Here is a 23,367-nt window from a genome sequence, read left to right as displayed (position 1 = left end):
TTTACGCCGCGACGAATAAATTCCGGTGTTGGAAGACGCTCGATGGCTAACTCGCGACCACGGGGACCTCTCGTCCGGATACGAAGAGAAACTTCGAGTTTTCAAACGTGGAGTTTCCAAACGTTCTGTTCTCCGGTAGAGAATACTTTCGACGAATTCGATCATCGTTGGTGTTTCGTTCGAGCATCGTCGCACACGTATATCCATCGCGGGTACGAATCCGTTATCGAGTTTGTTCTCTATGAATGTTTTCCAAAGTACCGTAGCTACACGTTGCGCACAAATGGAGTCGAGATGTTTGAAAACTTTCCAATTACGGTCCACGTGGACACCGGGTAACTCGATAGGCCTACTAACAGGATTCCACGAAGACCGAGTTTTCTACCAGAGGCAATTTTCGGTCAGTGGAAGAACACGAGACACAAATGGGTTAATTCGATCGACAATGCTTTGGCCCGACCGTGCTACCGAGCTCGTTTTCCACCAATGTTTCTCAAAGGTGAACTTTCTGCGCAAAATTTTCCGACCGTTGCCCACTTAGAGCTACTAAGAGTACAATCTCGGTGGACCTGTTTGGATCACCTTTACCGATCGACGATATATTTTCCTTAATTTGGAAACCGTAATGATAGCGGACCGGAGAATTTGGCGCGAGATACGAATCGATTTCGAGGGAAATTCAACGGAAATCGCGTTTTATTTTCCCCGATCGTGACTCCGGCGTTGTAATCGGCTATTCGTCGCCCTTCGGACCCCGGAACGAGCGACAGAAATTAAATCTCCGTGCAAATTTACGAGAAAATCGACCGAGAACCCCCCAGTCGCGTCGGTCCGGCGCGATAACCGACTAGACTCGGGGAGCGTGCTTACGAGCGACCGTCCGCGAACCGTCCCCCTCCTCCGATTTTCGCGAAACTTTGCACGCTCGTAGATCGAGCGAGAACAAAGAACGCGTATTTTTATTAACCGTGACGAGTCGAGTTCGATGTCCGAAAACCAACCAGGAAAGTTTCTCGGTCTTTTCCAACGGTGTCTTCGAACCTATCCGATACGCGAGGAAGTTGTTAAACTTGCGATCGACACTCGACACTCGATACACGGGGAACGGGAATCCTTGTCGACGAGGCCGGAATCGGTCGGGGCGAGCGACGGTAGTATTGTTCGAATAATACTACGCGCTTGAACCGATAATTACGCGGTATAGTTCAATGCTACGCAATTCAGGGGCAAAGAGAAAGGTTGTTCGGTTGGACGTTCGCGATCCACGTGAACTTGGATCCGCGAGACCGTGGACCTTGACTCTCTCGACTCGCTAAACGCCTCCCGTAATGAAACGAACGTGCCTCGTCGTTGCGTAAAGTCCTTTCGATAAACGAACAGCCACGAGAGGAGGTTTTGCAAGGAATGCGCAAACTGCGTCGTCGAAGAGTCGAAGAGAATCGTAAATTTCGATTTCGTCGGGCGAAGACTCGGAACACGGCGTTAACCGTACGGGAATATCCGTGCCTCGGCAACGAAACAGAAGTCTCGGTAATTTTTTCTCCGTTCGAAACGACAAGATCGCGGTCTAAATTGGATCGTAAGGACGAAAGAAACGTACTTCCTCGCGAGAGGCAAGGTTACTTACGATTAATTACGAGGCCTCAACTCATAGTAAAAGCCGGCTCCGCGAGGCTCCATCACACCTGAAACAGAGAAACACGCGTGCCCCATTAATATTTCATCGTCGAACGGTCTCGCGAGTTCCTATATATCGGCGCGCCAGGCTATTAGGATGCAAACACGCGGCCATTAAGAAATCTCAGCCGCATTTGCATACAAACTAGACTGTTTCGCTGGTCGTTTATTATATGTATGTATATATCTTCGGCACTAGCGAGTTTATACACCGCGTATTGCGCGGCGCGGGCTGGTTTTCGAAAAAGAAGAAAGAAAGAAAGAAAGAAAGAAAGAAAGGAAGAAGGAGAAAGAAGGAGAGGCGTACCGTGCAACTTTTTGCGGCAAAACGAACCTCGCGGCGTTACCTTCGATTCCACGTACAAAGAGACTCGATTCAACCGGCCAAGATATCAATGAACGAAGCTCACGCTCTCGGCCTATCCGCTATTTAAATCGAACAAACTATAATAGCGCGCGCAATTAGCATCATTCATATTCATAGAGCATCCATTTCACAGGGAATTACAGAGCTACTCGCGATAAATATTTATACACACGTGCGGACACGGAGCGAAGTGAGGGGGCGGAGGGGGGCCCTCGACGTTCTGCGACGGGATACGCGCGAGGGGTAAATATTTAATTTCACCGCGTTCGCGGCCACCGTGTGTAAACAGAGAAACGTCAAGTTTCCGCGCGGAAGAACTCCGCGCTATCGAAACAATATCGACGACGTTCGCGTTTCGACTGACGCGATCGACCTCTTCGCGGCTCGAAATCTACTTCGTGTTTACAAAATTTCGAGCACCTCGCGACCAGCCCCGTTCAACTCGCTCGTCCTTTTCTTCCTTATACCTGCAGCGATTCGGAGAAATTTCCTTTCGTTCGTAGAATCGACCGAAACGACCTTCCAGGAACTCTGGTTTTCGTCGACTCTTGGTACCGATTTGTTTCTGACTAAGTACGATACACAACAATGGTATCGAACCTCGTGGAGTCCAGGTACGGGTAAATGGAACGGAGAAATTTACCGTAATTTTCTCGAACGTGTACTGTTCGTTCGTGAGAAGAAGGCCGACGAGTGTTAACGTTCTCGGTCTGGTTTACTGTATGATCGTTGTACATTGGTCGAGGACAGTGACGAAGATCGACAGCGAACGACAACGCGAACGATAGTAAAAGATCTTCAGAGTGGCCACATGATCGCTCGTCGGCCTTCTTCTCGCTGACGGACAGTACATCTCTTCTGACGATCGATTCGCGAGAAACTTAAAGCAAGGATCGCTGTAAATTCTCCGTGCTCTCTTTCGTTAAAAAATGCTACTCCTACGAAATAAGAAACCCTCGAACAATACTTTACCGAGCCGTGTACGTAAATTTCTCGTAAGGATCGAGATCTATCTGTACGATTTCGAAACGATCGCGAATCGAACGAAAAGCCTGGCCACTTTCGAGGCTGATATTTCCCTCGAAACTCCCTCTCGCGCGATACACACGGAGTGGCAACCCTTCTGGAACCGTTTTCGACGTCCCCTCCCTCCCTTCCAACCCTCTCCCGCCTCTCTCCAGTTTTCTCCATCATCGACCGAAACGAAAGTAATACCGCAAACGAGTAAATTGATTTCGAGCTGGAAACGAGCGCGGGTAATATTTGTCGACAACGTGGAGCGACGCCGGTCGTCACGACAAACGGGAAAACGTGGCAAAACGTCTGTATAGGCGTCCGTTAATACGAAATCAATATTATCGCCCGACTGTATCCGTCGGCTCCGTTTCGGCGGCCATTCCGAATCCCCCGTCAGACGATTTTCAGGAGCCCTGCCCGCTTAAGGTCTCTGATAAAATTAATTTTCCAAGGTGGGGTGGGGGCTAGGGATGGCGCGGGTGGGGGGAGCCTACGAGCTCGCTCGAGCGAGATTAATTTCAACCCCGCTTTGTAGCGACACGCTTCTCCGATTCCGTGTTTCCCTTTCCCCGATTTTTCGTTCGCTGATTTTCCGAAAAGAAAAAAAAAGAAAAAAGAAAAAAGAAGAAAAAAATACACCCCTCCCCACCTGGTGGTCCACGGTCGTCCTCGTTACGGCCAATGGAGATTTTACAGCGACCAATGTGCGTTTTCAAGGAGAGCGAGCGAGCGAGACACAGCTCCGCGCGCGCATTGTGGTTATTACCGGAAACATCGCTGCGAGCCGATGTAAATGCGCGGACCATTAATTCCCTTTGTCCATGGTCGGCGAAATAGGGGGCGGTAGTGGGTGGATGCGTTAAAGTATTGGTTTTGGGAACACAGAGAAAGTAGGGCGATGTTCCTATGGTTCGCGACGTGGAGCGGGGGATTTTTCCGGCGTTTTTTTTTTTGGAATTTTTTTCTTTTCGGTTTTGTTTTCGTTAAAATCGCGCAACGCGCAGAGGCGCGCATTACCCACCCGTTCGAGCATAATAGACACCCACAGTAGCGCACTGGGAGCACGAAACGTTCGGTTTATTTATTTCGCGGGAAAATGCTATTTACGATTTCGCTGATTCCGAGCGGGGGAGTACACGGCCCGGAACGCAACCTTCCACCGACTCAATTTTTTTTTTTTTTTTTTTTCTTTTTTTCACACGGTGGACGAATCGAAATTTTTCACTCGCGGACCTTCGAGGCGATGACGTTTCAGTTTTCGTACGTTCTCGAGGTCACCCTCGACGTTTTCGACGCGAGATACAATTGTTTCTTTACGTCGAGACGAATTCCAGTAGTCGAGTAAGAAGCATTTTCTTTCGATCGAATTTTGTGAAACGTTGAACGTAATAATTGACTCGTCGTTCGATCTTTTCGGAAAATTTTTAGTCGCTACCGAGGACGAACGATCTTTGTAAATTAAAGACCAATGATCGTTCGTCGCGCGGTTACGAACAATATCGAAGAACGATACTACGAAAGAATCCACTTTCGAACCGTCTCGAGAAGATATGCAAAATGCACGGTTGCACAGTTGCATAGTCGAGAGAGGCAGGACAGAAGTATCCCGTAGTTAATGTTTCGATCGGTTTAACGACTACGAAAAGCTGTCTTTCCAAATACCTTGGAACGCGATCTTTGGACTCGTCGATTCAATTGCACGAGACGTAAAACACGCACGAATGCCAATACGCTTGGCGACTTATACGAGCGCGTAAAAATAACCGTCGAAAAGGACGGGAAGATGAAAATTGAATGGCTGGCTGGATAAATAGCTGTTTTATAAACAGCTCCGTTCTGGCAGATTACGCATCGCCCGAACGCCTAATAAATGCACGCGGCGCAAATTTAATGCTCGCGATTTGCATAGTTCTCGCGTTAAATACGATCGAGCGATCGCTGCTTCTTCTCCAAATCTATCGTTCGTCCTATTCGCTCCCGATCGCGCGTGGATAAAAAAAAAAGAAAAGAAAAAACGTACGATCTGCGCGTACTCGATAATTTATTTCGCTGTAATTTGTATTCGACGATCGTGTAGAAATAAAAATGCCCCAGTTACGAGAATTATTACCTCGAATGGTCGCCGAGAGATTGAAACGATAAATCGAATTATAATTCCGATCGATATTCTTATTTCGGTTTCTTGGGAGTTTTCTCGAGATAATTGAATACTCGTCACCGGATTCTTATCGATAGAGTGTATTTCGCGGCAGCTCATTGACCACGAGGGTTTGTAAATTTATATTTCCGTTTTACTTTTATCGTCCGGTTGTTGTGTGCCTTCCGCGTGTCACTTTTATCGATTAACGTCTACGAACCGGAGCATTTAAGTCGCTACGCGCGACTCCGATCGAGCAATTGCGAAACGACCAATCGTACTACATCAAAATCTATATTTTCGTTCTTACACGGTGTACCGAGGACAATTTAGCAACCTCTGCTGCTAAATTTACAAACTTCCCAAAACCCTTTTCCTTCACCACCGAGATATTCAAACGGTAATTTCGATAATACAAAAATCATTATACAAAGAAATAGACATTACACGGTGTACCGAGGACAATTTAGCAACCTCTGCTGCTAAATTTACAAACTTCCCAAAACCCTTTTCGTTCACCACCGAGATATTCAAACGGTAATTTCGATAATACAAAAATCATTCTACACAGAAATAGACATTACGAATAATTCTTCCATCCCCTACTCGATACCGAAATAATTTTCGCCAACTTCTGTACCGAACGCTCGTAAGTGAATCTTTTCGGTATCGTCTCGCAAGATATTCCATCGAGAGAAAACAGACACCTCGCGTATAAACGAAAACGAGACGCGTTGCGGTTCTGCAACCATGTGCATATTCAAAGGTCGAAAACAAGCATGGAGAAGCAGAGTGATACTCGCGCTCTAGATTCTCGAGGAATTGAATCCTCGTCGTCGATCGAATACAGTTCCGAAAGAACAACACGGCATCGTTCTCATCCCCTACCGAAGGGTGTCTCGCCCTAATAATTCGGCACTCGAGTCGATCAATAGTCTCGACACCGTGTGCACAATTTCGCGACAAAGCGATCGAGTGTACAAATCGATCGTTCGTTTCCACCCTCGTCGATTCGCGAACCGTTACGATGGAAGGATACGGAGAAACAAACCCATCGTTCGCGATTCGGTTATAATGGAAATTTTCTCGCGCGTTAACCGAATTATCGAGTTTCGAGGGTGACCAAGAACTGCCAACGCAATATGGCGTTACTCGCGCGAGAAGGGCTGCCTGTTTACTCTCTCTCTCTCTCTCTATCTCTCTAATTTCTCTCGCGGCGACAAGAAATCCCCGGGAATTCCGCGAACACATTCCCGATTTGTACCCTGGAGAACCTTCAACGGGGATCACGATGGATTTCGCGCCACTTCGTGGAACACTAACCGTACACCGGCCTGTTTCCCGCCCTCCCCGGATTCGAAATCAACCGCGACGCGTCGACCGAATGGTAAATCGCGTTAACTCTACAGGGTGCTCTGGAATTCGTGGAACGAGTTTCCCAGCGCGAGAGGAAATCGATGGGAAAATTGTTACCCTCGAGTGCACGGAGAATCGTTTCGCAGCGGGGAGGTTTTTCTTTTTTTTTTTATATATATATTTTCTGGCACAATCGTCGAAAGGTGGCTCTTGTTATTTTGATCCGCGTGTAGCGAAGAAACAACAGAGATTACTTTATTTGGAGTTCTCTTTCTAATTTTTTTTTTTATTACACACCATGGTGTAAATAGTTCCACAATGGGGGGACACAGCTGACGGTGTTTCGCCACGGAAAAGTTTACTTTAAACTTATCATACGATCGTTGATACATTCCATTGGATAAATATTGATCGCTTGGGAAAACAATAAGAAAAGTCCACTAATATGGGTCTCGGTACCGGAACGGTGTTGTTTCAGTCGGTGGCCGGGTTGTTGTTTCTTTCGCTACAACGTCTGCTTTTTCGTAATACAGCCGTGTTTAAAAAGTTGGGTACATCCGTGGGAACGTTTGTTCCATTCATAAAAATACAACCGGGTTTACCGCGATTCGCGTAAATTCATAATCCGGAATAATACTCGGTAATGAAAATATTTGAGGAAAAGCGAGGCCGAGGTATACACACCGACGCCCACCCGATATTTACACCAACACCGACCGGTTACGTTCGATGAATAAAACTGATATTTATATAATGATAAAACTACCTAGTGGTAATATTTGAATATTTACCGGAACGTCGCGTTTAAACATTTCGAATGAAAAAGCACGGTCCACGCGTGGGCTTACATCGCGTATCGACACTCACCCCGGTTTCTTGCAACCCGAGGGTGCGGGTGCGCGTGCGCGCGTGCCTGGGTTTATCGTACGCGTTGAATAACCATGCACCACCGACAACTTGGCTCTAACGAAATCACGGGCCGACTCATTTGCGTTAATTGAACCGGGCAATCCGGGACGCGATGGCGAGGGCCACGCTCGATCGTATCGAGACGCGGAAGGGAGGAACCGGGTGGCAGGGGGGAGGACAGAGAAAAATAAAGATCGACGCTCGATGCGTTTGTTTAATTAATTGGTCCTCCTTTGAGCCGACTTTCCCGCGCGTCGCTAGGAAACAATTCCCTTCACCAGGATTAAGGATTTTGACGACGAGTGTAACGCGCTCGAGGATGAACCGAGGGCTATCTCGGTGTCGTTGATTCGTTAATTAACGAGGGTTGCTTATCCGTCGACCAGTGACGGCGATAACGACGCGAGAATCTTTACCGTTTGGAAAAAAATGAACGAGAACCGTGAAATCGAGTCAACGACTCGAGGTTCTTGTATCCGAGCTACGTACGTCTTTAACTTTCTTTTTTTTCTTGGTTGTCCATCGTGGGTGGACGTAAAGGGCGTTGGATGGAGAAACTGTTTGAGAACGACCGGAGAGGATCGCGCGGCCGAAAACAAAGAAACAACGCCGTTGGCAGATATCGAAATCGGGGGGACCCGTGCGGGAAAGAGATTAATTGTTACGAGTATTAGTTATCTAGTCTCGTCCGATTGTTACGGTAATTCGAGGCGTTTGTTACTGTTAGAGGCGTATGCATTATTCATACGACATGCAAATTCGAATCGGCGCGCGCTTCTGCCGTATGAACGTGTTACGCGAAAAATACGATAATGCGTGGTGGCGGGTAGCGCCGAGTGGGGGGTAGTAGATACGTCGCACCGAGAATGAACGAAAGCGGTTTGTTTCCGCGCGCGCAATGTAAACGCGTTTAATGTATTTGTATGACCGGAGTTGTCGGCCGCGCGGCGTTAATTCTGACCCCGCTACACCCCCGGAGCAACAGTTTTTCCTTTTTTTTTCTTTTCTTTTTTTTTCTCGTAACTTGTTTACGCGCAGCTTGGAAATTTGGATTCGCGAATTGCCATGAATTGTTTCGCGTTCGGTGTGTCCCTGCACCGTCGTCTCGCGAACGGTCGTTGTAAATACGACCGACGACGGAGCCGGTCGTGTAAAAATAACCGTGGTCGAGAAAGTAGAAAAAAAAAAGAAATAAAATTATGTAGGGACGAGTTTTGCGCGAGCGAATCGCGTGAAGTTTCGATCGAGCGAGCGACTGTTTCGGTAAATCGATAGCTCATCGAAGTCCAGTGCGAAAGACAAAAGATGAGTTGTAATGTAACCAACGACCGATACGGACGTGAGTCGATCGGTATTGAGAAAAATTTAAAAAAGAGTTTTCGAGAAAACGTGTGTGTGTTCCGCGGTGCGAGCGGGTTTGACTTTTCCTTTTGTACGCGTCGTGACCTTGCGCAGACCCTACATTTCCATCTGTGATCCACAGGGAATATATTATTGTAACAGAGGAATAGGCATATTTTCCTATACATATATATATTACTCTACAATACTTAAACCATAGAACGGGTGAACACCGACACCGCAACGGAGCGTCACCGTTGCTTTTCCATGAAACAGAAACGGCTCGCTACATCATCCCCCGTGGAAACCACCCCTTCGCTCGATCCTTCCCCCACCCCTAAATCCTCCAGCAACGCGCAATATGTTACGCGACCCGCGTAACGAGATTCAGACGTCGTATTTCACGTTCCGAAATCCCTTCTCTCCCAGGAACCGCTGCGGTACTTTTTCCGCGAGCGGAATTTCCGTGTAAAATAACCGTAACAACGACCGGGTCACCGTTCATCGAACGCTGGACGATCCATCATCACCCGTTGCCTCGATCCACGAAGATTTTTCGATTCTCGATCCGTGACAATGTCGGTACCTTCGAACAGTGAACGCGCTTCGAACGAGTGTGAACCCGTTGGTGGACGACAGACACCATTTGAAATAATTTCAGGTCGCTCGTAAACGGGGTTAACCATCGAAAATTTCACCCACGGAACAACCCGGTTCCGAGCAACTCTCTAATGCGGGAGATTATAGATCCGATGAAAACGCTAGAGTCGTCGGGCAGTTTTATTTCCCCGGGGAGGTTCCCGCGACAAATCGATCAATTTTCGCGCACTCGATGTCAGGGATTCCGTTGAAATTGAAAGGTGATATAGTTTCGTAATTACCGATGGCCGGTTTAAGTAGTCGTCTCGTCGGTTTAGAGTTCGTTGAAAAAACACAGGCGTGAGTCGAAGAATTTTTAACTACGAAACTATCGATCCGACTTTCACCGTTCTCCCTCTCTTCGCGAGGAGAATCTTTCGAAAGAAATTCACCCTCGGGGATAATCGTGTTGGAGTAAATTAATTCGTCGGTTTACCGCAAATGTAAACGTTGCTCGTTTTCATCGTTTCCCATTTCACAGTGACAAACAATAACTATACTTTCCCTGCGTCCACCCTTGCGCTCGATCACGCATCTCGTATCTGTTACACTCGTCCATGTTCAATTCCTTCGAACACCCTTCGTTCTCGCGATTCTTCGACGCGTTTCGACATTTCAACATAGATAATTTCCAAGAAGGAGAATCCCCCGGGCGAATCACCGTCGAATTCAATCTCACCGTAAAAGACGCGGGAAACTGGTCGAATTCGCCGACAGTCGGGGGAAGAATTCGCGGTTAGAGAGGCTCGTGTGGAAAAAGAAAGGAAAAATCTGGAAAGGGAAGAAGAACGGGACAAAAAATAACTGTTGCACCTGGACGAGAAGAAAACAAAGATGTACGGGGGCGCGCGCGATCGAGAGAGAAAGAGAGAGAGCGATAGAGAGAGAGAGGAGGGGGCGAGAGGGACGGGTGGTGGGGAGGACGGAGTGGTTCAACGTTCCCTGGGTAGAAGCGAGCGTAATATATCGCGCGAGTGCAACGAGAGACAGAGGCTGAGTCATCAATATAACTTTACGCACGTACGTGCAGCAGCAGCAGCAGCAGCAGCAGCAGCAGCAGCAGAGCGCCCGTCACCACTACAATTCCATTCATAAACGTAAAGGCCGACTTACGCACACCGGCGCGCACGTGCGCCTATTAAAGGACCGTATGTAAATGCGCGCACGTGCGCGCGCGCGGCTCCCCCTGACCCCCGCGCACGTGTACCTGCGACCGTGTACCGCTCGCCTAGCGATGGAGCACATTTACAAGCCTACCGTGTGTTGCGCGAGCTTTCCTGCAATTTCCCAGAAAGAGATTCAAGGTTGGCCCATACCGATGGAATCTTGAAAACGGCTCGAGAACTTCCGCCATATTCGATTATGGGAAAACAACGATCCTACCCTCGTCGTTACTACCCGTCCTGCCCCTCGTCCCGCAACTTTTTACAGAGGCTCCGGGTCGGTTTTCCCCACTGTTTTCGATAGAATATCCTCGTTAGCGGAAGTTTCGTATCGGAACTTTGTTACACCGTGGACAGAGTAACGCTAATGATACGGTTAATGACGTCAATGGCAAAAGTAAACTTGTTAGCGGTGAATGGACGCGCCTCGACGTTTACGGTTTTACGCGCTCGACGTTATTTAAATACGTCCGACGGTGTTTATCGCGACGGTACATCGCGATACACGATCGAACGTTATCGATGGTTAGCGTCGATCGTACGCGTGGAATACTATACGTCGAGTATCTCGAAAGACGCTCGGAAGATTCGTTTCTTTTAATCGAGAGACGTTTACCCAAAGTGGAGTTGTTTCGACAATCGTTGTCCCCGATGCGTCGCGGGTGAACACTGAAACACCTCGAAACACAACGCGCGACCCGTAAAGGTGTGTTTCAAGTTCCAGGGGTAAAATTGTATTCGAAGTTCGAGGAACTCGAAAGTTTCGAGAGTCTGGTAAAGTAGTGGATCGAGAGAGAGTCCCGGAGAGAATTTCCCGAGAACAACAGCGTCGAAACAACCGAGTACAATTCTCGAAAAACATTCGTACCTCTACGAGCGATATGTGAGCGTTTTCGGCGCGACTTGGCGCGCGTCGAACGCTCATGGGCGTTCGAGAGTGTTGGTCGAACGCGATGGTGAATAATCCGCACGTGAGGGGATGTTCGGAGAGCCTATTCGAATTTTCGATCTTTTCGAGAACTTGAGCAAATCTTGAGGCCATCGCTACTCGTCGACATTCCACGAGGATAGAGCCGCGCATACACGCGCGAGGAGGGTAACGAGCAGACTGCGCGCGCACGCACACGCGCGCGTAAATGGAAACGCACGAACACACGCAGGTAAGAGGCAAGCAAATGGGCCGGGCTCTCGCGAGCGAAGAAAATACATAACCCTCTATTTTATGTGTCCGAGGATTGTGCGAGCGCGGGACGCACGCGCACGCGTGCATGTGCGTGTACGGATACACGTGCCCCGTCGGGATACGTTATTCATCCGAGAGAGCGGTACATACGAGTATACTATATAGGTCCGGTGCGTGTACGTGTGTGTTTACACACGACCTTCCCCATGTATACGGGTATCTGGGTCAGTGTCTTCCTCGAGAGTGGCTTTTCGAGCCTCGATTCGGCGTTTCCAGGCTCGATTTTCCTTGATTTCCGTGAACCTACTTTTTTCACCATTGCCAAGGTCGACCCCCGGATGCCGATCGAACCTCGCGTTTCCGTGCACCGAACGGGACTGATTTTCCAATTCGTTTCTTGTTTTCTTTTTTTTTTCTTTTATTTTTCCAACCACGTTTGCCCCTCAATCGATTTTTCCGAGCTGGTCTCGCGCAAGGGGTTGAAAATCTTTTCGTCGGACCGGGAATCGTTTTCGTATCGATATCTCCGCGGTATTGTCCGCGTGAACAACGGAGAGTGAATTTTTAGTCGTAGAAAATCGAAGAGATGGAAAAAAGAATTCACACGAAGAATGGAAATTTTCCAAAGAAACGCAACAACGACCCTGATTCTACTCACTTCGATGAAAACAATTCCTTTTTCAACCGCGACTCGGTCCACCGTCTTGCAGAAAATCGTCCACTCTGTCGTTGTAGACACTCGAGAGGAACATTCGAACACTCGTGAAGAACAATTACTCGAAATACTCGAAACGGGTCAAAGTTCCAACCGCTCGGAGCTGGGCTCGAGTAGTCCGGGTCCGCTCGTCTCGGATTACGTGCACAAACATTTGTAACACCCACGGGTCTCGCGAAACGACACTTTTTTCCCCCTCGTAACACGGCACTCGAGCGCGCTAATGGCCACGATCGAACCACCGAAAAAGAGTCATTATCCGGAAGCGGCGTGTCTCCTCCTCCGACGGCGTCGAGTATTAGTTTTACGCATGGCCCAATTGTTTAACTGCATCAATCACGGCTGGTTAAGTGGCAGCGTGGCGGCGGTGGTGGCGGCGCGGTTACTTCGCCTCCCAAGAATACGATATTATCGAGGGTACTTAGGCAATCACGGTAATAAGCATGAATTAGTTCCACGAGCAACACCTCTCGGTACGCCGAGCGGCAATCGGACACGTCTTGGCGTAATCGTCCCGAGCGCTCGCGATTGAGCAATGTGGGTGAAGGCTAATGGCCGACCTCAAAGTTTTAATCGACGATTTTCGCGAAACACAACAACCGTCTCGTCCGCGGGCAGCCTCCTACCCACCGTCCGGTGGGTGACTCTTTGTCGGGCAAGTTTGTTCGGAAGTTGGAGAAAACGAAAAACGGAAACGAAATCGATGCTTGCACCCGACAGAGATTTTTCCGCGCGCTACCAACCCCCGGACCGTGTTCCAGTTCAAATGTTTGTCGGAATGAATTTCATAGGAACGTTGAAACGGAACCGAATTCTTCCGATTCCGTGCTGCAACAATAACGTTTAAAAACGGGGCCGCGCCGAGGCGGATGAAACCGAACGGTGACAAGTGCGATGCGCCGTGTGCACTGGAACCTTAAAACAGCGTTACGTTTGTACGAAACCGGAGAGACGAAAAGTGCGTTCAGAATAATGCGCGGAAACATCGCGTACCAGCTGGAATGCAACCAAGTTGCACCGAGGGACGAGACGTGCACCGGTTTATCGATATATGTTCACCGAGTTCGAAGAATTTCGATTTTCCATCGGTAATCGCAAAGTTTAGATTCAATTCTAAATTATGTCCTGTTTAAATTTCGTTTCCGATTTCTTTAACGTTAGAATCGATTGATTGGAAAGTCTCGTTTGTAATGTATCGTAAATGTTCTTTTCTTCCTCTCGCGCGCGTTTTGGACACGGATTCGATTCGGTTAGGAATTTTTCTAAAATCTCTGGGCGAGAAAATTGCAAAACTACCCTCCGTTAAAATATCATCCGTCGAAATAGTTTTCGTTTCGCGATGAATTGTTCATTCGACGCGGTGGCAGGTGTCCGTCGCTGTAACACGACACAGCGCCAAAGAAAGACCAGTTTCCAAGCGCGCTGGAAGCGCTCGTGTTATCGAGGGGCCGGCAATTAAAAATAATTATTGGATGGGATTCGAGGCGAGCGTTGCTAAAGATGGCGACCCGCTTGAAATTCAACGGATCGATCGAAACGAGGCGGATTCGAAGGAAAACCCAGCCGCGCGCCTCCGTCTCCCGCGGATTTAAACGCCGCGAGGTTTCGCACCTGTACGCACGTTCCAGTTCTCAGAGTCGCACGGCCCACATTTCGCTTCATCGCGAACGATCGCCGCGCTGCAGACCTTGCAACGCAGTTACCTTCTCGTCGCGTCGCTTTTCTCGACTATTCTTCAACGACGCTCCTTTCCACCAGAACGGACATCCTTGACGAGTCCGTCCCGCGCAACCAGCGCCTAGATCACGTCCCTCGACTCGTTTCTCTCTATTCTCGTTCCTAACCGATCATTTACCGTGGACCAACCTACCACCGATTTCGCGTTCCTGGATCCTGTACGAGACGAGTCCGAAGAACGACTCGAAACGGCTCACGGATGAGAAAAAAAATGAAACAACGCTTACAAAAAAAGAGAAAAGAAAGCAAGACCGAGCGAATCGAAAATTGAATCAACGCTGGTTCGCTTTACGATAAAGGTATTGTTCGTAAGGAATTCGAGCCACAAAGGTAAACCAAATTTACCTTCCCAAAGTCCTCGAAAGACCGAGAGTCGCCCGTAACCGAGACTGCCCATTCTCGAGCGCTGCATCGCGACGATGCACTTTCTTGCACCGAGTGTAAACGAGTTTTTGACCAGAAAGGATATCCCGTGGTTTACACAGCCTCCGTATTCCCTCGATTCGAGTCCATGTAACTTTTCTCTTTCGCCAAATAATCGAGAACCACCTCGAGGGTTGTCATTTTGGTAACGGTGAACGTCCGGAGGCTCGTTACTGAACGAGAGCTGTACCAGGAGCGAGAGATTTCATACGGAAGGAGATAACGTGAATTTTTCATCGCACGAAACAGAAACGTTTCTACGAAATCAATCTGGTGTACTTTTTACACATACCGCGTAGCTTACTTTCGACGACTGGATAAAAAATCTTTACCTTTTCCTTGTTTGCACGAGTATCGCCGATACAATCGATGGAACAAATACAGCGATCCTCTCGAGTGTGTTTCGAGTGGTCTTAAGCGACACCCTTGTCGGGTAGAAACCGCTAAATAGCGATGGCGGTCTGTTGGCGACTGCCTGCCTCGAAACGTCCCGGTCCTCAAGATCGAGGAAAGAATCCCTTCCAGTTCCCGAATCGACGACACCCTGCGGGCAAGGCCACTAACGTCTTGGCACCCTGCAGTTTTTACGAGATGTATTTGCTCCGCGAGTTGCTCTATGCTCTCTTTGTGGGTAAGAATGAGTATCGTTCGAAATAAGGGGAGGCGTAAAGTTTCTCGTTTCGTTTCAAGGAGCCCCGCTCTGTTTCGTAAACACGAGCGACGTGTAAACTTCTTAAAACGTGCACACGGTACACCTGGATACGAATTTGGATACGTGGGTTCGCGAATACAATGTGCGAATATAAGAAGAAAAAAAAAAGAAAAAGTTGCACGAAAGAAATGGGTCGTAAAGCAACAAGTGCGAGTGAAATTAATTACCGGCAATAATACACCTATACGACGTTGACTCGGTGTTTCCATACGTTACGAATACGTGCGTTCGCGAGTACACTGTTACAGATTACGCGCGTAAAAAATTGCACGGAAGAAATAGGTCGTAAAACGACAAACGCCGGTGGAATTATTTACCGGCGATAATACACCGATATTTTCCCCGGTATTTTCGTACCTATCCGAAGATTTCTCGGTACGCGAGAAATATCGGCACAATAACGGTGTATTTTGCGTTCCTGGTTGCAACAAAAGAAATACCGAGTGTCTCGAGACCGTTTAATTTTCCCGGAGTACAATTTTCCTCTCCCCCCCGTATTTTTGTATCGCGAACACGCGACGAACGTTCGCGTACGAAAATTCGTCCCGAAACGGAAAAAAAAAATTAAAAAAATGTACGTTTCGCGGAAAACTGCTTTCCAATAGGAGATTCCGGATCTCGATACACCCGCGAAACTTTTACAACGATCCACGAACGAGCAGACACGAAGTGGCACGAAGAATCGGCCAGGCACTCGATTAAAAGCCGGAAATTCCGCTTCCACCGTGTCAAGATGGAACGAAACCGGCGGAAGTTACGCAGTGAAAACGCTTGAACGGTATTGCCTATAAATCAGGCCGGCTTCGCCTTCCCCTCCCGTCTCCCCTCCTCCCGCCTCCCCACCAACACGACGCCGACGTCTTTCGCCATCCACTCCCCGCCTTTGTGCACGGGTTCTCCACTCTTCTTTCCCCGTGAACGAGGCGTCCCAGATTTTCGAACGAGTCGAACGAACCAACGAACCAACGATCGATCGAACCAACGACCGATCGAAAAGATCGCGACGAGCTGTACGTAACGCGATGCCAACGAAAAGGATACTCCGCGACGCGAGTCGGAGAACCAACCGAAATTTATGTAGCTATTAACGGCGAGGAAAGCCACCGTTTTTACCAACCTTGGAACTACGGGTACGTGTACATGTTTGCGGTGGATCGTGTACGTAAGTTTAAAATTAGAGGGGGAAATTTATGGATACAGTTCTTTCTGTTTGGATAATTGTCGACGAAGATTCGGGGCAACGCGTCGGTACTCGGACGGTTTCGAAAAGAAGACACTTTGATCGTTTTTCGGTGTCAAGGAGCACGGTACCTACGGATCATTTATTTTCATCGAGAAACACGAAAGGAATCCTAAATAGAGCGATTTGCACGAACGGAAGATGCTTTGTGAGACGACGCGAGAAAAATTTTCGAGCAAGGCGCGCGAAATTGGAAACACGGTCGGAAAACGAACAAAAATGGAAGGATTGATACTACTCGCGGAGAAACTGAACGAGGATCGATTTATCGCTAAAACGAAATATGAAAGCGACGACACTTGCGCGGTACAACTTTCTCGACTCGTTTACGCGACAATTTCTGCGTTCGAACGAGAATTCTTTTCGTCGCGTGCTTACGGGTATTTTCGATCGTTGTTATCCAGTGCAAAGTTTACGCCTGTGCGACTACGTTAATTCAGCGATCGTGAATAATAAAAGTATCTTCAGTGGCTGGCCGAGAGGTCCGAACAAGCGGTCCTCGTTGCGTTCGAATCATCGAGGACGACCACGGAGGACTCTAGACTTCGTTTTCCACCAGTCGGAAGGATGTTTACTCTTGGGTCATTTTTGCTCCTGGAGTTTAACGCAATTCCATCGGGGACAAGACCCTTCCTGGTCAATGGTCAGAGAAAGTAGGGGAGAGGTGTCGAGAAAAACCTTGATCCAGCTCCGCTTGGAATTGTCGCAAAACCAACTTCTACGACATTTGCATTTGTTTCTTTTTTTTTTTATGCAAAATTATGTAGAAAATTAATGTAGAAAAGATCCACCTGAAAATGAACTCTTGTACTCTCGCAAATACACGTTCTTTTAATCCTACAATCTTTGTTTCATTTAAATATCCTGACGTATGTTTCCTTCATCGAGAAACACTTTGAGAAACGTCCTTTTAAAAACAATTCTTAAATATCCCAACTCGTTGAGGGCTCCAAGTAACACCAAGAGTAATTTTCCAAATACGATGCACGTTCTTTGAAATGAAAAATTTTACTTCACGAAGCCCGAGGGTTTCTTCGTCCACGTTTCGAGAAACCAAAGATAATCTTCCCGGATTTTTTGCAAGATTCAACTTTCGAATTTCCGCGGGAACGATCGAACCTTGGCCGCGCCGTTGTCCGAATACATATTTCATCCTTCTATTCGCGTTTCGCGTTTCCGTTTCGACGAGATGTCCAGCAGCGGAATGTCGCGCCGACGGAATTGCGTTCCCTGGCGATACGTTTTAATTTCACGGGCGCGAGTCGCCGCGGGTCCCTTCGTAACTTCGTTATTATTAATTTGCGTGATTTTTCGTATCGGATTACCCGTGGAACGAAATTTCGCGAACGCCGCGGAAATCCGTGTCGCAATCGGATAACGCCCCGCGTCGTCCAACGCGTTACCCGGTTCCATCCGCGATGGCGGACCACGGGTGCACCTGCACGCGTCATTAATTTAATTATAAAGTAATTTGCGAACCACCGACAGCTTCTTTCGCCTCCTGTTTCGTCATTTTGCGCGCGGCAATTCGTTGCGGGTGATAAAAGCCGCTGTGCGGTCCACAGTGTTGTTGCTCGTGGGAAAAGAAATCGAAGTACGAAAAATCTAGCAACAAACCCTCTAGAACCTCCCATACTTGGTATCAATAGGATTTGGAACGAAACGGTGAACTCGCACGATGTTATTCGCATCGGACGATCCGCGAACGAAGAATCGTAGATATTTTTCAATCGCACTTTCGATCGAAATATAGATTTCTTAAGGATTACGACACTCTTCGAGAGGACAAAGTATCAACGATGCGGATGAAAAATATATAGACCAGAGATTCGTGGACAAGTCTTAATTCATCGTTCGAAGAAAACTCTTACCACGATTGGCACAGAATTCTTCAACGAGAAGAGATCTCCGATTCGAAAATCTTTCATTCGCGTCGATTCTCGTCGATGTTACGTTTTCGATCTGCAAATTGATTTCAAATCCGCACGGACACACCGATTCCAACAGTCGACGGTTCTCGATGTTCGATGATTCGTCCGTAAGGTTTTTCTTTACATTTGCCTCCAGTCTCTCGCCGAAATTGAATTAAAAGCACTGTCTAGAAATCGTAACGATGGAGATCGGTTTGGAAGGTTTGGCGGCAGGACCGGTAGGAATAATCGAGTGTTTCGACGGCGGTGGAACGTGGCTCCGGATAAAGAAAGATTCCACGGTATTTGGTCCGCGAATGTTATCCGAATCGAAAGGAAATCGTCGACGTTTCGCGATTTAATTCCCTGTCACGGTACCGAGATTTCAGCGACACTCGAACGTATATCCGCGATTTGGAACGCTCGCTCGGGATTTCGTCTTCGATCGATCCTGGCCGGGGTAACCGATTGCGTCACGACGCTTGAAATACGTTCAGCCGATTACACGGACGTCGAGTGGAATCCGTTCCTAGCCGGAAGACAAAGAAGACTCGCCTCTCTCGGCCTGATCTCTGAAAACTCGAGACCCGTGCTCAAGGCCCGTTGTATGTGGAACGACTCCCAACCGCTCGCGACCCAGTAAAACCATCGCGCGCCCCTATCCACGGGCCGCGCCGGCTGTATTAATAAAATATAAGGTGTAATAACGCTGAAACGCGATCCACCGGGAGTTCGTTCCTCTGTGGAAAGGAACTCTTTGAAATGTTAAGGATCCAACTGCGGATGCAGGAATCGGGACAGCGTTGCAAAACTGTTATCGATCGTTGCTGGTTGCACGACCAACGACGACGATTTAAGCGCAGAAATTCGAAAAGCGATACCGGGAATTTTTTAACCAGACCTTACGGTCGTGGAAATATACCGGACAATTTCAACCTAGTCCTTCGAAGCAATATTTTGAATTTTTACCAAAGCCCGCGCGTTTCTCGCGAAATTTCGAATTAAGCTCTCGGAGCGCATTCGAAAGAGAAACAATTTTTCGTTCGATTTACACGTTCCGGGAGAGGGAATGTTTTCTCGCGATTCGTACGTCGTTTCATTTTTTGGATTTATTCGCTCCCGAAGGGGAACAATATTTTCCGGTATTTGCGTGTCGTTTGCGTTTCTAGGTAGGTGGGAAATATATATCGTTGCAAATGGGGAAATCGTTCTCGATGCGCGATCGAAAAATCTTGCAGAGAGAATTAAAATAACGGTAACAATTTCCATCGATTCTCGTTTACGAATTTCACGCGAGGATCGACATTGGGAATGGAGGTTCTCGCGACAGGACACCGTGTACATCGATCTCGATTTCGGTCAGCCGTGATTTAATCGCTTTGTAGCGGAAGTTTCTTTCGAAGATGAAGCCCGAAATCCGCGCAAAACCGTGCCACGCGAACTCGCGCGCATTCAGTGCCGAAACTTTCGCCATTAGTTTGGCCAACTTCATATTATGTACCGTACATAGGGTAACAACTTCGCGAGCGACGCTTAGGCAACCAACAGTTCTTAAAGAAATTGTGAGAAAATAAAGTGCGGAGTCGCGAACGCGAAAGTCTGTCCTTTCCATTTTCATTCACTCTCTCTTTTACAGTGAACCGCTCCTCTTTCTTTTCTTTTTCTTTTTTTTTTCTTTTCTCTCCCTACCGAGTTGAATGCGAGTTTATCGTACTCGCGCGATCGAGCGCGCGATAAATCGCTACAAAAACAACGTATCGTAATTGTACAAAAACTTAGATCCTCGGTATGAATAATACATTGGTAAATCAAAGTACACGATGCAGCGGGAAACAATTGCATCGTCGGGAATAATGCGCAATCGTGAAAAGAAAAATGATTTATCGGTTTCTCGAAGCGTTCCTGGGAAACCCGCGTTTCCATAAGTTACGAGATCTTACCAAGAATCGTTTGTTGGCCCCCTCGCTGGATATCTTATCGTGGAGAATAACTTTGAAAATTTGTCCACTCGCTCGATCGATTCGAAATCTCGATCCGATAGAATTCCGTGTACACGGATTATTTAGATCTCGATGAACAATGATTAAATACTCATTGAGATTAATTTTAACTGAGAAACGTATAATTTTATACGATCCAGCGCGTGTTTTACACAAATTTTCAAAGTACTTCTCGATTAATTTTGCTTTCGATAGCGTTACCTTCTCAACTGTAACACTATCGAGATACTATACAAATTATTCGTTTGAAAAATTTCCATGCACGTCTCTTGTGACCGGACAGAGCCTTACACGTCTAGATTTCCGGGCCGTTAAAAATCAGCGCGAAATTGTTAACTCGGGGGTCGTTCCACGATAAATTGTAATACTACTGCACTTCCTAATTTCATCGAACCTCGATCTCGACCTGACTAAACTCACCGAAATCGCGTTTCGTTCAAAAGCTCTCCCACTTCGTTAGCGAAACATTTTCACCCAAGGTGGAGTAAAATTAAAAGAAAAAGAAAAATTGTATACCGTGGTGTTCGAACGGCAGAGGACTTGTCGAAAAGATGGCCGTCGGGCTCGATTCGATCGGTGTGGGTCGATGGGAATTCCCAGCGGCCTAGAGGTGCTCGTGGAAGGAATAAAATCCGGCGATCGTAGGAGAATTTACTACGGTCTCTAGACGGTCGTGGACCGCGGGCTTCGTCGGTGGTCGCCCACTCCCGGTATAAAATTCGCAATCGCGTACGAGTCATCGCGAGCGATCTTCTCGTGGACCTCGTCAACCCTTACGCAAGCGCAGACGCGTTAAACGGAGCTACTGAACTTTCGCTGGAAACCAGAACGCGAAATGCCACACGAGCAGCGCGTACTAATCGCGCCGAGACGCGCGAAGAAGCTCGCGCGACGGATACAGAAATGCCAACAGCAACAGCCGCCGAGCGAAACGGAGATCGAACCTGTATCATATTCGCCAGTGGGCGCGCGAGTGTTGAACACGCGTGCATGCAACTGCACCGAGAGTGCACCGTGGAAGGGATACGCGTGCACACATGCACAGGTTAGCGTGTACGTAGACGCGTTCGTCCGTGAAAGTCGATTCCATAACGACGACCTACGCCGTACAGAGTCGCAGCTGTCGGCTTTGCTCGGTGTCTCGGCGTCGCTCGATGATTACGTTTCAATGGTTTCGATGATTTCGAACGCACCGCGCGGAGAAACGACGCTGACCGTCCCTATACAGGATACCGCGACGCGTACAAATTTTCAACGGAATCTCGCGATCCGATCGCGTGGGATTTAAATCGTTCTTCTCGTTTGTCTCGTGCCTCGAGAACGTTCAACGCGTTCTTCGAAAACACGTCGAAACGTTTCGTTACAAGAAACCGGGCTTTTGGAGGGTAATTTTCTCGATTTTTATATTAAACATCGCGCGAGTTTTCGATCGATTGCATTCTCATTGTTGCTCGATCGTACCGCGAACTTGGAAACACGAGTTCCGTAGAACCGTGACACGTGTTACTCGAACGCTTCTAGTGCAACGAAGAATGCTCCGAGATCGATCGATTTTCTCCAAGCTGCGAAAGTTACGAAATCTGTATAACTATCGACACCAAAGAAACATAATGCGTTTTCACCAAGAACCTAGGTATCTCCGCAAAGAAACGGTTCTCACTTGGAACTCTTCGATCGCTTTCGTTCGAAGAAGAAAAAGAAAAAGAAAAAATACAATCCCTCCCTCCAAGGAAAGCGTACCTCGAATCCGCCAAAGTGGAATTTCGAATATAAAAAAAAAAAGAAAAAAAAAAACGTTGAAAGAATAATTACCCATTTCGGTGCGGGAACTCAATCGGCCGGCGCGGTGTCCCTCTGCGGAAACCGATCCAGTGGCGGCGCGTCGATCGAGTTCTCTCGTCGTCGGTTACGAGAGAGCGTCGCGTTTCCTCGCGCACTAGAGCCACGCAACGGGCGAGACAAAGCGGGACGGAGAGACAGAGGAACGGGAATATAATTCAGGCTTATCCGTCCAGCTGATACTTTCAGGCCGGTATCTCGACTTTCGTTGCGACAGATCGATACCAGAAACCGGGGTGGGGCGGGCATTGTCGTAGTCCACCCCTCCCCCCGATCCCCTGCCGTGTTCCAACCTCTCACCCCCCTCGGTTGCTGACGACCGCGATGAGGGTCCTGCCGCCGGCCGGGACACGTAGGATTCGCTCGTCCTCGGGTTCTGTGACTGCGTTCCTCTCTCTCTCTCTCTATATATATATATATACATATACATATACATATACATATATATATATATATATCTCTCTCTCATCTCATCTCCACGGTGTGCGTCCGTGTAGACGTACGCGTGTCTACGTGTGCGCGTCACCGAGGGTTTTCAGCGTGGAACGCGCGCGAACAAAAACAACGAACCGACGTTCGGCAAACTCGATCGGGGTGGGGCACCGAGGTTTAAGGCTTCTAAACGCCGTTTCGAGCACGTCCAACCAACGAGCGTATTCTCCACGCAGCGCGCGGTATCTGGCTTTGGTATCGCCGTGAAATTGGAGCCCGCCACCGCGATCGATACCCGTACCGAACGGATACCTCGAAAACGATTCTTAACCCTTTTCCCAGTCCTACCTCGAAAAATAGCGAATCGTTTCGAAACGATTCGCTCCCGGATAAAGCTGGAGTTCGAGACAAATTTGGATCGCGCGAGAGAGCGTACGACGGAGCTTCGAAAAATTCCGAATACCAGGCGATACGTTGTTAACGTTAACGTCGAACTTGGCGCGATCACGGTCGAGAGAGTCGACGAAGAGACGCGGAGATGATCGTTCTCGCGCGAGGAGGGGTTTCGAA

The 23,367-nt window shown here is 48.1% G+C and overlaps 1 protein-coding gene across 8 annotated transcripts in view; it reads right to left on the bottom strand.

The window, feature by feature from the left end:
• Positions 1-23,367, bottom strand: part of LOC143152402 (bromodomain adjacent to zinc finger domain protein 2B) — a 190,844-nt gene that overhangs the window by 69,306 nt on the left and 98,171 nt on the right. For all 8 annotated transcript variants that reach the window (XM_076322472.1, XM_076322478.1, XM_076322477.1 and 5 more), the window contains exon 3: positions 1,628-1,685. The gene's annotated coding sequence lies outside the window, so the exon portion shown is untranslated. The remainder of the gene's footprint in view (positions 1-1,627; positions 1,686-23,367) is intronic.

The sequence above is a fragment of the Ptiloglossa arizonensis genome, chromosome 10 (genome assembly GCF_051014685.1).
Source record: "Ptiloglossa arizonensis isolate GNS036 chromosome 10, iyPtiAriz1_principal, whole genome shotgun sequence".
Taxonomy (NCBI): domain Eukaryota; kingdom Metazoa; phylum Arthropoda; class Insecta; order Hymenoptera; family Colletidae; genus Ptiloglossa; species Ptiloglossa arizonensis.
The sequence above is the reverse complement of the archived record's forward strand: the minus strand, read 5'-3'. Positions and strand labels throughout refer to the sequence as shown.